The sequence below is a fragment of the Enhydra lutris genome, unplaced genomic scaffold (assembly GCF_002288905.1).
Source record: "Enhydra lutris kenyoni isolate GAN:26980312 unplaced genomic scaffold, ASM228890v2 scaffoldscaffold385, whole genome shotgun sequence".
NCBI classification, from domain to species: domain Eukaryota; kingdom Metazoa; phylum Chordata; class Mammalia; order Carnivora; family Mustelidae; genus Enhydra; species Enhydra lutris.
The window spans coordinates 5,040-17,403 of record NW_019154469.1 but is presented as its reverse complement, the minus strand read 5'-3'; the positions used below and the strand labels follow the sequence as shown (position 1 = coordinate 17,403).

Here is a 12,364-nt window from a genome sequence, read left to right as displayed (position 1 = left end):
TCCCTTGACCAGTTCCTTGAAGCTTTTTCTTTTTTTGTAGATTTTTTCCCCTTTTCTCCATTGACTTTTCTTGTTTTTTTTTTCTTTCTTTCTTCTCTACTTTTCTTGGTGTTTCTTTTATGCCATTAATTTTTTCCCTTTCTGCCATCTAAGTATTTTCTGTTTTTCTATAGACAAAATCAAAAGCACATAGAATCAGGATTTTAGGGAATGTTAGAGATGAATTAATCAAAATACCCTCTGGTACTACAACCTGTGTTTAACATCCTCACCAAGTGATTGTTTAAATGGAGAATTTGAAATGCAAAAGAGATTAAAGTGACTTATTTGGATACGATAAGTGACAGAAATGAGATTTACATTCAGGTTTTTTCCTTTTTTTCTCATCTTAATAGGTGAATGTTTTAATAATAGAAAGATGGGGAGTGGGTCTAGTGAACACAGTGAAGGTGCGTAAGGAAGGATTTGTCAGGAGAGGCCAAGTTTCAAGAATAACAACACTGGGTTGGATAGGAATAAGAGTTTTAGAAAAGATGTCAGAATATTTGGGCTTATGATAAATTAGATAAAGATGGATTACAGAAATGAAGGACACACACACAGAGAAAGGAATGAAGGACACAGGATATTGGGAGTTGTTTAGAAAAGCATATTGAAATAGAGGGTTCAAGAGAATCATGAGCAGTTTTTTGTTGGTTGGTTTAATTGAATGAACTAGCATACTTCAGGTTTTCTGTTGAGAGGTATTAAAATCATTTGAGCCACGGGGAAGGCTTTTTACAGCATATAGGAATGTGATATCATCTACTTCCACCCCAATCTTGGCTTAGATCCTCTCGAGTAATGGGGGAATGGAGATTCTGAACTACACAGATGTATGGCCCAAGGTAGTGGTCTCCTCACACCACCTCTTTTTCTAATTCTCTGATGTCCTTCCCATATACCTGTAGGGTTTGGTGGGCTAGGACTGGCTGTCAAATCAGTAACAGGGGTTCATTTGGGTAGTTGGTAACATGTCTACATTGAGATGATTACATGGATGACTGAAAGTCTGTTTAGCTTGTCCTCCAGGAGCAGGAAGGCCACTTGATGCTATGCTTGTTTTGGGAATCTGCTTTCATAGGCTGAAAAGGGTACCATTGAGCCCTGCAAAAGAGTGATCTAAGAGCTCACAGAAAGAAAATATTAAGCCGTGTATAGGGAAATAGAGGCACAGCTACCAGGACTCTATTTTTAACCCACTGAGCCACCCAGGTGCCCCTGGGACTCTATTTTTAAAGCAGTCTCTCTTCTTGGGTATCTCAGTGCTTATGAAGGTTATTAAGGTCTTGCTAGTTCATGTAGACCTAAATAAGGCAGTACCTGTGTAGGGAAAAAGTTGGACCCTATAGTTTTTAATCTCTCTGGGAACAGTATTCCCACTAATAACATAAATTTGTTCTTTAACATTTGTATATTTGTTTGTTTATTTAAAATGAAGCATAGTTGACACATAATGTTATGTTGTGTTTCAGGTGATTTAAGAACTCTGAATGTTACACCATGCCTACCACAAGTGTAGCTACTATCTCTTACTGAATGATGCTATTACAATACCGTTGACTGTATTCCCTATGCTGTACTTGTATCCCTGTGACTTACTGTAACTGGAATCCTGAACCTCCCATTTCCCTTTGCCCATTTTGTCCATCCTCCCCACCCCCTTCCATTCTGGCGATACAGAATTCTTTGTATTTCTGGGTCTGTTTCTGTTTATTTTTGCTTTTACTGCTCTTGCCTCAGGAGCAGTAAAAGCAAAAACAAACTGTTGGGACTACATCAAAATCAAAAGCTTTTGCACAGTGAAGGAATCAATCCACACAACGAAAAGGCAACCTATGGAATAGGAGCAGATATTTGCAAATGACATAGCCAGTAAAGGGTTAGTATACAAATATAAAGAATTGATAGAACTCAGCACCCAAAACACAACCCAATTTAAAAATGATCAGAAGACACGAACAGACATTTTTCCAAAGAAAACATACAGATGACCAACAGGCACCTAAGAAGATACTCAGCATCACTCATCATCAGGCAAATGGAAATCAAAACTACAATGAGATACCACTGCACACCTGTCGGATTGGCTAAAATAAAAAACATAAGTAACAATGTTGGCAAGTATGTGGAGAAAAAGGAATCCTCTTGGATTATCGGTGGGAATGCAAACTAATGCAGCCACTGTGGAAACAGTATGGAGTTTCCTCCAAAAGGTAAAAACTGAGCTACCCTACAATCCAGTAATCACACTATTGGGTATTTACCCCCCAAAATACAAAAATACCAATTTGAATGGATACATGTACCCCTGTGGTTACTACAGCATTAGTTACAATAGTCAGCCCGAGTGTCCATTGATAGATGAATGGATAAAGAAGAAGTGGCATATATATATACAATTGAATATTCAGCCATAGGAAAGAATGAAATTTTGCCATTTGTAGTGAAATGGAGGGAACGAGAGAGTATTGTGCTAAGTGGAGTTGTCAGAGAAAGACAAATACCATATGATTTCACTCATATGTAGAATTTAAGAAACAATAGAAATGAGCAAAGAAAAAAACAACAAAAAATGAGAGACAGACAACCAAGAAACTGACTCTTAACCCTAGAGAACAAGTTGATGGTTACCAGAGGGGAGATGGGTGGGGGAACAGGTGAAACAGGAGCTAAGGGTTAAGGAATGCACTTGTCGTGATGAGCACTGGGTGATGGAATTACCAAATCATTATATTGTATACATGAAACTAATACAGCACTGTGTGTTAATGATACTGGGATTAAAATAAAACTTTAATAACAAAAACAGAGGCCAAAGTTCAATTATATCAAGAAACTTCATTCAATAAATAAATAGATGACCTTTCACTCGATTTTTCTTTTTCATTAACTTGTTTTTGTTGTGTATTCTTGCTCTAAAGTATTTCCGTTAAACCTGGTGATAATAATGCTTCATGGCCTACATCAGATGATGAAGACTTAAGTTTGAATACGAAGGTAATGTACTCTCTTGTGAAATTAATTTTTCTGCTCTGAATTTAGTTTTGTTTATTATTTACTCTTAAAATTTAGCAGTGGCCTCCTATCATCATTTTATGTTTGAAGTGGAAAGTTGGTCAGAACAAACCATTTTATAGAAATATGAGAAGTTGAATTTTTTTTTTTTAACCCTGTTAAGTACCGAAGGTAGGAAAAATGGGCTGGAAATATATAATGACAGGAAAATTATATTGGGAAAAGCTTTCCCATGATGGAGGAAATATGACATTTGGTCAAGGATAAGGATTCTTACTGTGAGTTTTAAATTATCTTATCATGACTTTTCTTTCTTTTCTTTTCCTTTCTCTTTTTCTCTTTATCTCTCTCTCTCTTTTCTTCTAGCATGACTTTTATAATACTCATGCCTAAATGAATCTTTAGTGGACCCAGTTATTTATTACAGATTGTTTTTTCTTGGACATTTTTTATTTTGGTAGCATATAGTTTTATGAAAGAAGATTTTTTTTTTCACTATTTCTATCCCTTGTTCTACATTTAGACCAAAATAAGATTGGAAATTGTGGAAATTCAGAAATTTAAATTATTTCTCAAAATTTATATTGCAAGGCATTCTACTGTGTTTTCAAAATAACTCCATAAAGAGCATAGTTAAAACTTTTTATCTAAGTGAAGAATACATGTTTTGACTAAAATAATAACACTAGAAGCAGAGGCTTTTCATACCCATATGGTAAAATGTCTAATTTCAGAAATCTTTTATATTATAGTTTTTAAAAATATCTACTCATAATCTTTGTATCAGATTCTAAGATTTAAACTTTCAGTCACTTTATATTTATTTAAATATTCATGTTAAAGCTCCTGCATCATTGTAAGCTATCGGATGTTAGGAAACATAATGGTGTGTCTCCTGGAAAACCTAGAATAAAACCTTGCCTGAAGAAGCAATTTTAATATTTTTTGAATGTGAATTAATGAACAGACAGATGGAATTCTGTATAATGGAATGTTATAAGTAATGTAATGTGCATAATATGTCATCATTAAATATAAAAATTTTTAAAATACATAATTTAAAAATTTATATTCCCTTTTCATGTTTAGGATTTATAAGTGCAAATGAATTATGTTGAGGAAATAAATAAATAAGAAAGAAGGTTACAGTATATTTTTTACTATCCTCTAATTGTGAGCTTAGAATTTTAGATAGAGAGACTGTCCTTTTTTCTCCTGTATTTTTTTTTCCTGCTTTGTTGAAGATTATTTGACCATAGAGTTGAGGGTCCATATATGGACTCTATTCTGTTTCACTGGTCTATGTGTCTTTTTTTGTGCCAGTATCATGTGTTCATCATTATTAGTCATTAGAGAGATTCAAAGCAAAAACCATTGAGGTACCACCTTACACCAGTTAGAATGGCCAAAATCAACAAGACCGTAAACAACAAGTGTTGGAGAGGACGTGGAGAAAGGGGAACCTTCTTACAGTGTTGGTGGGAGCGCAAGTTGGTGCAGCCACTTTGGAAAACAGTGCTACCCTATGACCCTGCAATTGCACTACTGGGTATTTACTCCAAAGATACAGATACAGTGAAAAAAAGGGCCATCTCTACCCCAATGTTTGTAGCAGCAATGGCCACAGTCGACAAACTGGTAAGAACCAAGATGCCCTTCAATAGACAAATGGATGAAGAAGATATGGTCCATATATGCAATGGAGTATTATGCCTCCATCAGGAAAGATGAATACCCAACTTTTGTATCAACATGGATGGGACTGAAGGAGATTATGCTGAGTGAAATAAACCAAGCAGAGAGAGTCAATTATCATATGGTTTCACTTACTTCTGGAGCACAAGGAATAACACGGAGGACATTGGAAGATGGAGAGGAGAAGTGGGTTGGGGGAAATAGGAGGAGACAAACCATGACAGCGGTGGACTCTTGAAAAACAAACTGAGGGTTTTGGAGGGGAGGGGGGTGGGATGTTGGTTGAGCTTGGTGGTGGGTATTAAGGAGGGCACGTATTGCATGGAGCACTGGGTGTGGTGCATAAACAATGAATTTTGGAACACACACATCTCTCATAATCCTCACCCCATGGGAAAAATAGCCTAGTAAATGGGAGAACTGAGATTTGAATCCACATTTGAATGATTCCAAAACCCATGTTCTTTGTGTAATGGTGCTCATTTGACAATGGTGAATATTATAATTATTTTACCAAATGTGTTATTTGTAATCCTTAATACTATTAATTTTTTTTTCTAGAATACCTCAAAACCAAACTTAAGAAAACTAATGAATGTTTCTCAGCGTTTCAAGAACCGTAAGCTCTTTGAAGACTTGTGTTATTCACTGATTTTTGTCCGTTCTTGTGTTAGTCAGTAATTCGAAATTACAGATGTTTTCATGTACTCTTTATTTTGTTTTTTACTAAGTGGAAACAAAACTTGGCCTTGTATCACCGGGAGATAAAATGTTATTTGAGGATGAGAGTTCTGATAACAAATGTGAAGATATGGTTGGCGTTCCTTCCAAACCATCAGTCAACGTCTGTGACTCTTCTCCTCCTGCTTTGCCATCACCTGATTCTATTCAAAAACCTCCTTTCACATTGTTAGACCTTGGTCTTACAAAGGTAAGTTGTTTCATTTTAAACTGTTTCCCTATGTTTTTTTCATATTTCATCCTCTTGATCCTTATAATGAAAAGAATCTTAGGAAGAAATGGAAGTCCTCAAGATCATAAGAGAAAACAGTGTCATAATGGTAGAGAGGTCATTGGATTGAGATTTATAAAGGTTGGTGGGAGTGAACAGTTCTTAGGTATGCCATTATGGAAGGAAAGAATTAGAGAGCAACTGGAAGGAACCGCTGTAGATGGATGTGAAGATGAGGGAGAAGGTGAAGGCAAAGAATTCATTTAAGAAGGGTGAGATGAATGTAAAGCTTGCAGAGTTGAGAGAGATTATTATAAAAACACAATAGCAGCAGTGGGGCTACAGGAGAGCAGATGCTCTACATTATAAAATATGGTAGAAATTATTTCAAGTGCAAATTAAGAAAATGAAGTCAGGTAATAAAAAAAATGCTCAGACTCCTCTGAATGACTTACAGCTTATTTCTATGAAGAAGTGGAAGAAAATCAACTTTTAAGTTGATAAACTGTGATATTGTATATTTAATTTAGCAAAATCTGTGTTTATAGATAATGCAAAGTGAAATCTGTTTTAGGCCTTAATCAGATTTATTATGAATTTTGGATTTTGGCCATTATCTTTCTTATTTTTGTTTTTTGTTTTTTAAGATTTTATTTATTTTTCTGTGTGTGTGTGAGAGAGAGAGTATAAAAGCAGGGGGAGGGGCAGTGGAGAGCAGATTCCCTACTGAGCAGGGAGCCTGATGCAGGACTCGATCCCAGGACTCTGGGATCATGAGCTGAGGTGAAGGCATAGGCTTTAACCCACTAAGCCACCCAGGTGCCCCTAACATCTTGTTTCTTGATTCTGATTTATTTTTAATTGTGTCTGCAATAGACACATACACACACATCAAATGAATGAACTCACAATTTATGGTTTTTCCCTAATATGAACTATTTGTCATTATAGAATCATAAGGAAGGAAAGGTGGCTAATAGAGTATACAGAATTATTTCTGGAAGATGATTTTTACTTTTTCAAATATCTCCAATAGTGGATACATTTCATATTATCAGGAAACTTTAGTATTCATAGCTATTAGTTTTGGGGGGTTCTTTTTAAATTTAAAAAATTTTAAGTATTCTCTATACCCAGCATGGGGCTTGCACTCACAACCCTGAGATCAAGAGTCACACCCTCTTCCCACTGAGCCAGCCAGGAGCTCCCATAGTTGTTAAATTTAACATGTGAATTGTTTCATATCTGAAATTCAGAAATACTGGTGATTTTATTTATTTATTTATTTTTGTCCCTTTCTTCTTTCCTCATGTGAATATTGGGTCCTGCTTGATAATGACACATATATTGGAGACTTTAAAAGCTTCAACTTGGATGATCATGATTATTTTTTAATACTAGATTCTTTCTCTGGTCCTTAACTACTGGTGAAATATGCTGTTCACAGTGGAATAAGAAAACCATGTGAATTTTAAAATAGAGTTTTATATTTTTCTCATACATCATAGTAGTACTTAAAAATGCCTCAGAATTCTAAAATCCCATATTTCTCTTATATAATTTAAATCTTTTAAGATTAATTTTTAAAAATGAGTATTCTTATGATAATCTTGAATTGGTGTTTTGCAATTAAGTCTTTATTAATCTTAAAAATGGTATTCCTTACAGAAATGAATCTTGCTTATGTATATATTTTTTCTAAAGATTTATTTCAGAGCAAGGGAGAGAGAGAGTTGGAGGTGGGGGGAGGGACAGAGGGAGAGGAAGAGAGAGGGAAAGAAGCAGATTCCCTGCTGAGCAGGAGCGTGATGTGGGACTCATTCTCACAAACTTGAGATCATCACCTGAGCCAAAATCAAGGGTCAGATGCTTAACCAATGGAGCCATCCAGGTGCCCATTAATTTGCCTACATTAATAAAAATATATTTTCTATCCTTGAAACTAATGTTGAAGTATGTAATTGAAATATTGAATCCCATGGTTCCCCCCCACCCGGCCCGGCTTTTATTTTTGTTCTGAAAATTTCAAGAGTTCTGTGTAGGTTTACATTATTTAATTATATCAGGTTGTTATATTTTAGTATATCTATATTTAGTATATATATTTATCTTTTTTTTAAGATTTTTATGATTTTATTTGACAAAGAGATCACAAGGAGGCAGAGAGGCAGGCAGAGAGAGAGGGGGGAAAGCAGGTTCCCCTGAGCAGAGAGCCCGAAGCGGGGCTCGATCCTAGGACCCTGAGATAATGACCTGAGCTGAAGGCAGAGGCTCAACCCACTGAGCCACCCAGGCACCCGATATTTATCTTTTTAACATCATGAGTAATGTCAGTTTTCCTACTCCAAATGTATTTGTCTAGAACTTTCTTCATAAGTCTTCTGGTGCTTCGGGATGTCTGGGTGGCTCAGTCAGTTAAGCATCTATCTTTGGTTCAGGTCATGATCCCAGGGTGCTGCGATTGAGTCCTGCATTGTTCTTCTTGTTCAGCGGGGAGCCTGCTTCTCCCTCTGCCTGCCCTTCCCTCTACTTGTACTCCCTGTCTCTGACAAATAAATAAATAAAATCTTTAAAAAAAAAAAAAGTCTCCTGGGTGCTTCAAATTTGGTATGTCCCAGATTGAAGACATTGTTTCTGACCCTTTCTTCTTCCCTGACTTTTTGTAATCTGCTCCGTCATTTGTTTTCCCCATCCTGGTAGATAACACCACTGAAACACTGAAGTAGGAAAAATCCTGGACTCCAAACTTCCCTGAAATTACTACATCCAGGGGCACTTGGGTGGTTTGCTCAGTTAAGCATCCGACTGTTGGTGTTGCTCAGGTCATGATCTCAGGGTCCTGGTATAAAGCCCCGGGTCGGGCCCCATACTGAGTAGGGAGTCTACTTGAGGATTCTCTCTCTTCCTCTCCCTCTGCCCCTCCACCCGCATGCATACCCTCTCCTTCTAAATATAAATAAATTAAATCTTTTTAGAAAAAAATCATCACATCTCTACCTCTGAAACCAATAATACATTATATGTTAATTAATTTAAATTAGAAAAAGGGGCACCTGGGTGGCTCAGTTGGTTAAGCGTCTGCCTTCAGCTCAGGTCAGGATCCCAGGGTTCTGGGTTTGAGTCCCTCATTCGGCTCCTTGCTCAGCGAGGAGTCTGCTTCTCTCTCTGCCTGCCGCTCTTCTTGCTTGTGCTCTCTCTCTCTCTGACAAATAAATATAAAACCTTTAAAAAATATTAAAAAAAATCACCACATTCAGTCACTCTCTGCATTCATTATTTTGTACCTGCTTCCCATTTTTCATATGTTACTATAATTCCCTCTCTCACCTATAATTTTGAAATCCTCTTCTGTCTTGGGTTCCTTTTTTTTTTTTTTTTTTAAAGATTTTATTTCTTTATTTGACACTCAGATCAAAAGTAGGCAGAGGGGCAGACAGAGAGAGAGGAGGAAGCAGGCTCCCCACTGAGCAGAGAGCCTGATTGGGGCTTGATCCCAGGACCCTGGGATCATGACCTGAGCCAAAGACAGAGGCTTTAACCCACTGAGCCACCCAGATGCCCTTTGGGTTCCTTTATGTTCATCTCTACATTGCTGTCAGAGTGACCTTTCTAGAATATATTTGTGGTGATGTAACTCCTCTGCTTCTTTAGTGGATACCCATTACCTGAAGGAGAAAGTTCATATTCCAGCATGACACTTGCCTTTTTTGTTTCAGTCCTGATTTTCCAATTCTATCTCTCTATCCCACTCCCAAAAATTGTGTTCCAGTTTCGCCACCTTCTGTAGCTATCGTCACTTACTGTATTATTCCATACGTCATCCTTTTGCTCATTCTACTTTTTCTAGAATGCCCTTCACACCGTCTTTGTGTAATCTCTCTCTCAAGATACAGCCCTACCTTTGCAGCATTTCTTGAGCTTCCCATATGCAACTGTTTTCCCCTTTGTGCCTTCACTGTGCTTTATTCACTTCACCTGTAGAACTAGTAAATGATACTCTTCTGTTCTTGTTTTTGTCCATCTCTACCCCTACTAGTATATATGGCAGTCTCTTTGATTTATATTTCCAGCTTCTCCCAGGATAGTGCCTATGACTTGACGGATCCATTTGTCTTTCTGAGTGAGTGAGTGAGCACGTGAATTGATGTGATGTTTTCTGAAGTCGGGTTTTTGTTTTGTGTTGTTTTTATAGGAAGGAGAGGAGCGGCCAGCAATTGGAACAAAGGACGATGGTATTACTGAAAGTGTTCCACAAGAGCAAACAGTTAATGACTGTTTGACTTCTGCTGACAGGGCAGATAAAAATGATAGACATGGTAAGTTAGTGAACATCCATGAATTTTTTTCTAGGCTTAAATGCTAGTATAAAAAATATCACAGTATGTAGATCCAGTTATGTTACCCATTTCTTTAAGATATTTTTCTTTTCCTTTTTGCTGTCTGTCTTTATAAGTATCCCGACTGCTACCAGCTTTTTCTTCCTGAAAATACTTCAACCCTCTGAAAATCTTTACTGCTTTTACTTTTATTTTATTGAAGTATTCATGAAGGGGGATAGGCTTGTATACACATTTAAAATTCATAATACATGTTCTCATTAATGTATCTGTGACTGTATTTTATAGTTACGCTGTCAGCATTAGGATTCGCAGAACAAACTGAAGAATCACCTTGGGATTCTGAGGTACCGTTTTATTATTATTTTAAAATAAAAGCATGGAATGATGTTAAAATGTAAAAGGGATACTTAGACTTTACTCTCTCATCTCTGCATTTGCCCATAGAAACTATTTCCTTATACTTTTTACCTGCAATTGATAAAATATTTATGGGCTAAATATAATAATCCAGCATAATACAGTTCTATTAATTTACAAACTTAACCTAATGAAAGCTGTGTAGTATTATTGCAGAAAACAGAGGCTTAGACGTAATAAGGAATTAGCTTGTGTTTTGAAATTAAGCTATCTAAATAACCAAAGAATTACTCCAGGCCAGCTTATGGCAAGATATATGATTCTGTGGTCTATATGGATGTGCAAAACCCCTAATGCGATCTAGAAAGAGTTTGGATTTTTAGTTTTTTACAACTTGGAACTTGAAAAGATAATGCCTGGGACTTGAAAGTGTATCTATCTATCTATCTATCTATCTATCTTTCTATATGTATGTATGTATGTATATGCATATGTATATGTATATGTATATTTTTTAAATCTTTAGTTTATGTATTTGAGAGAGAAAGTGAGTGAGTGGGAGGGAGAGGGAGAATCTGAAGCAGACTCCAGTCTGAGCACAGAGCTCAACTGAGCCATCGGGGGGGCCCTGAAACTATTTTATTTGGATTGTTAAGTAGATTTACAAGGAGCATTGGGATTATAATAAAAATTACAATAATATAATGGTATTAGTGGTATTATAGGTTTAGTGGTGTTTTGTTTATTTTTTAAAAGATTTTATTTATTTATTTGAGAGAGAGAGAGAGAGAGAAAGGGAGCATGAGTGGGGGGAGGGGCAGAGGGCAAGGGAGAAGCAGGCTCCCCACTGTCATGTGGGGCTAGATCCCAGAAATGCCCAGGCATCCCTGGTCTAGTGGTGTTTTCAATAGGTAAAAACTATTTCGGATAGTTAAAATAGTATGCCTTGAGTATCTTTGTGGCAACCATACTTGTAGAAGCATAAGTGTAAAGTAATGATGACCTTTTCTAAGGTGATGGGCTATGGAAGGAGGTAAAAAGGGCCTGATCTCTTAGCACAGGTAGGTGCTACACAGCGCTGCAAGCACCGTGTTTGAAGTCAAAAGATACGGTGGCATCCAGGTTCTGTCACTTGGTAGCTGTGGGATCCCAGAAAAACTTGTTTAACCTGTTTGAATGTCCCAGATGTCATTCATAAAAATGGTTCTAATACGTACCTCTCAGGTATGTGTAATGAACAAACATGAAAACACTTTGTAAACTGTTAAGGGCACTATAGAAATACCAGACAAAAATGATTAGAGCAGTATTTAGTGATTTACTAAATATCGAGGACACTTTTTTGAAGTGTGAAGATTTCTGAAGGGCAATAAAATAAATGGCAGTAGTGTCAAGAAAAGAAGGGGAAAGTTAGAATGGGCAGGTGGATTTCTAATTTGGGCTGTGTTAAATTTCAGTGACATCGCATAGGTATACAGTTGACCCTTGAACAAGATGGGTTTGAATTGTTTGTCCACTTACACTCAGATTTTTTTGATACAGTACAGTACTGTTAATGTATTTTCTCTTCCTTATGATTTTCTTAATAACCTTTAGTTTATATTGTAGGAATACAGTATATAATATATAGGACATACAAAATGTGTTAATTGACTTTACATTATTGGTAAGGTCAGCATTAGGTTATAATTTACTCTGACCTTCGGTGCTCAGTTTACAGAGTCAATGGTCAAATGAGGATTAAGAAATAGATTAGATCTAGAGATCTAATGATCTCTACTCTAGAGATCTAAGGTCTTCTATTTAAATATTTTGGTTTTTAATATATACTTTTGCTATTTTTAAGTCTAATTACTTTTTTTTAAAAGATTTTATTTATTTATTTGACAGAGAGAGATCACAAGTAGACAGAGAGGCAGGCAGAGAGAGAGAGAGAGAGAGAGAGAGAGAAGCAGGCTCCCTG

The 12,364-nt window shown here is 36.5% G+C and overlaps 2 pseudogenes; both read left to right on the top strand.

Annotated features, from left to right (window-relative positions):
• LOC111140279 overlaps positions 1 to 1,370 on the top strand; it is a 3,004-nt pseudogene extending 1,634 nt beyond the window's left edge.
• The window catches only part of LOC111140280, a 20,321-nt pseudogene that overhangs the window by 5,968 nt on the left and 1,989 nt on the right, over positions 1 to 12,364 (top strand).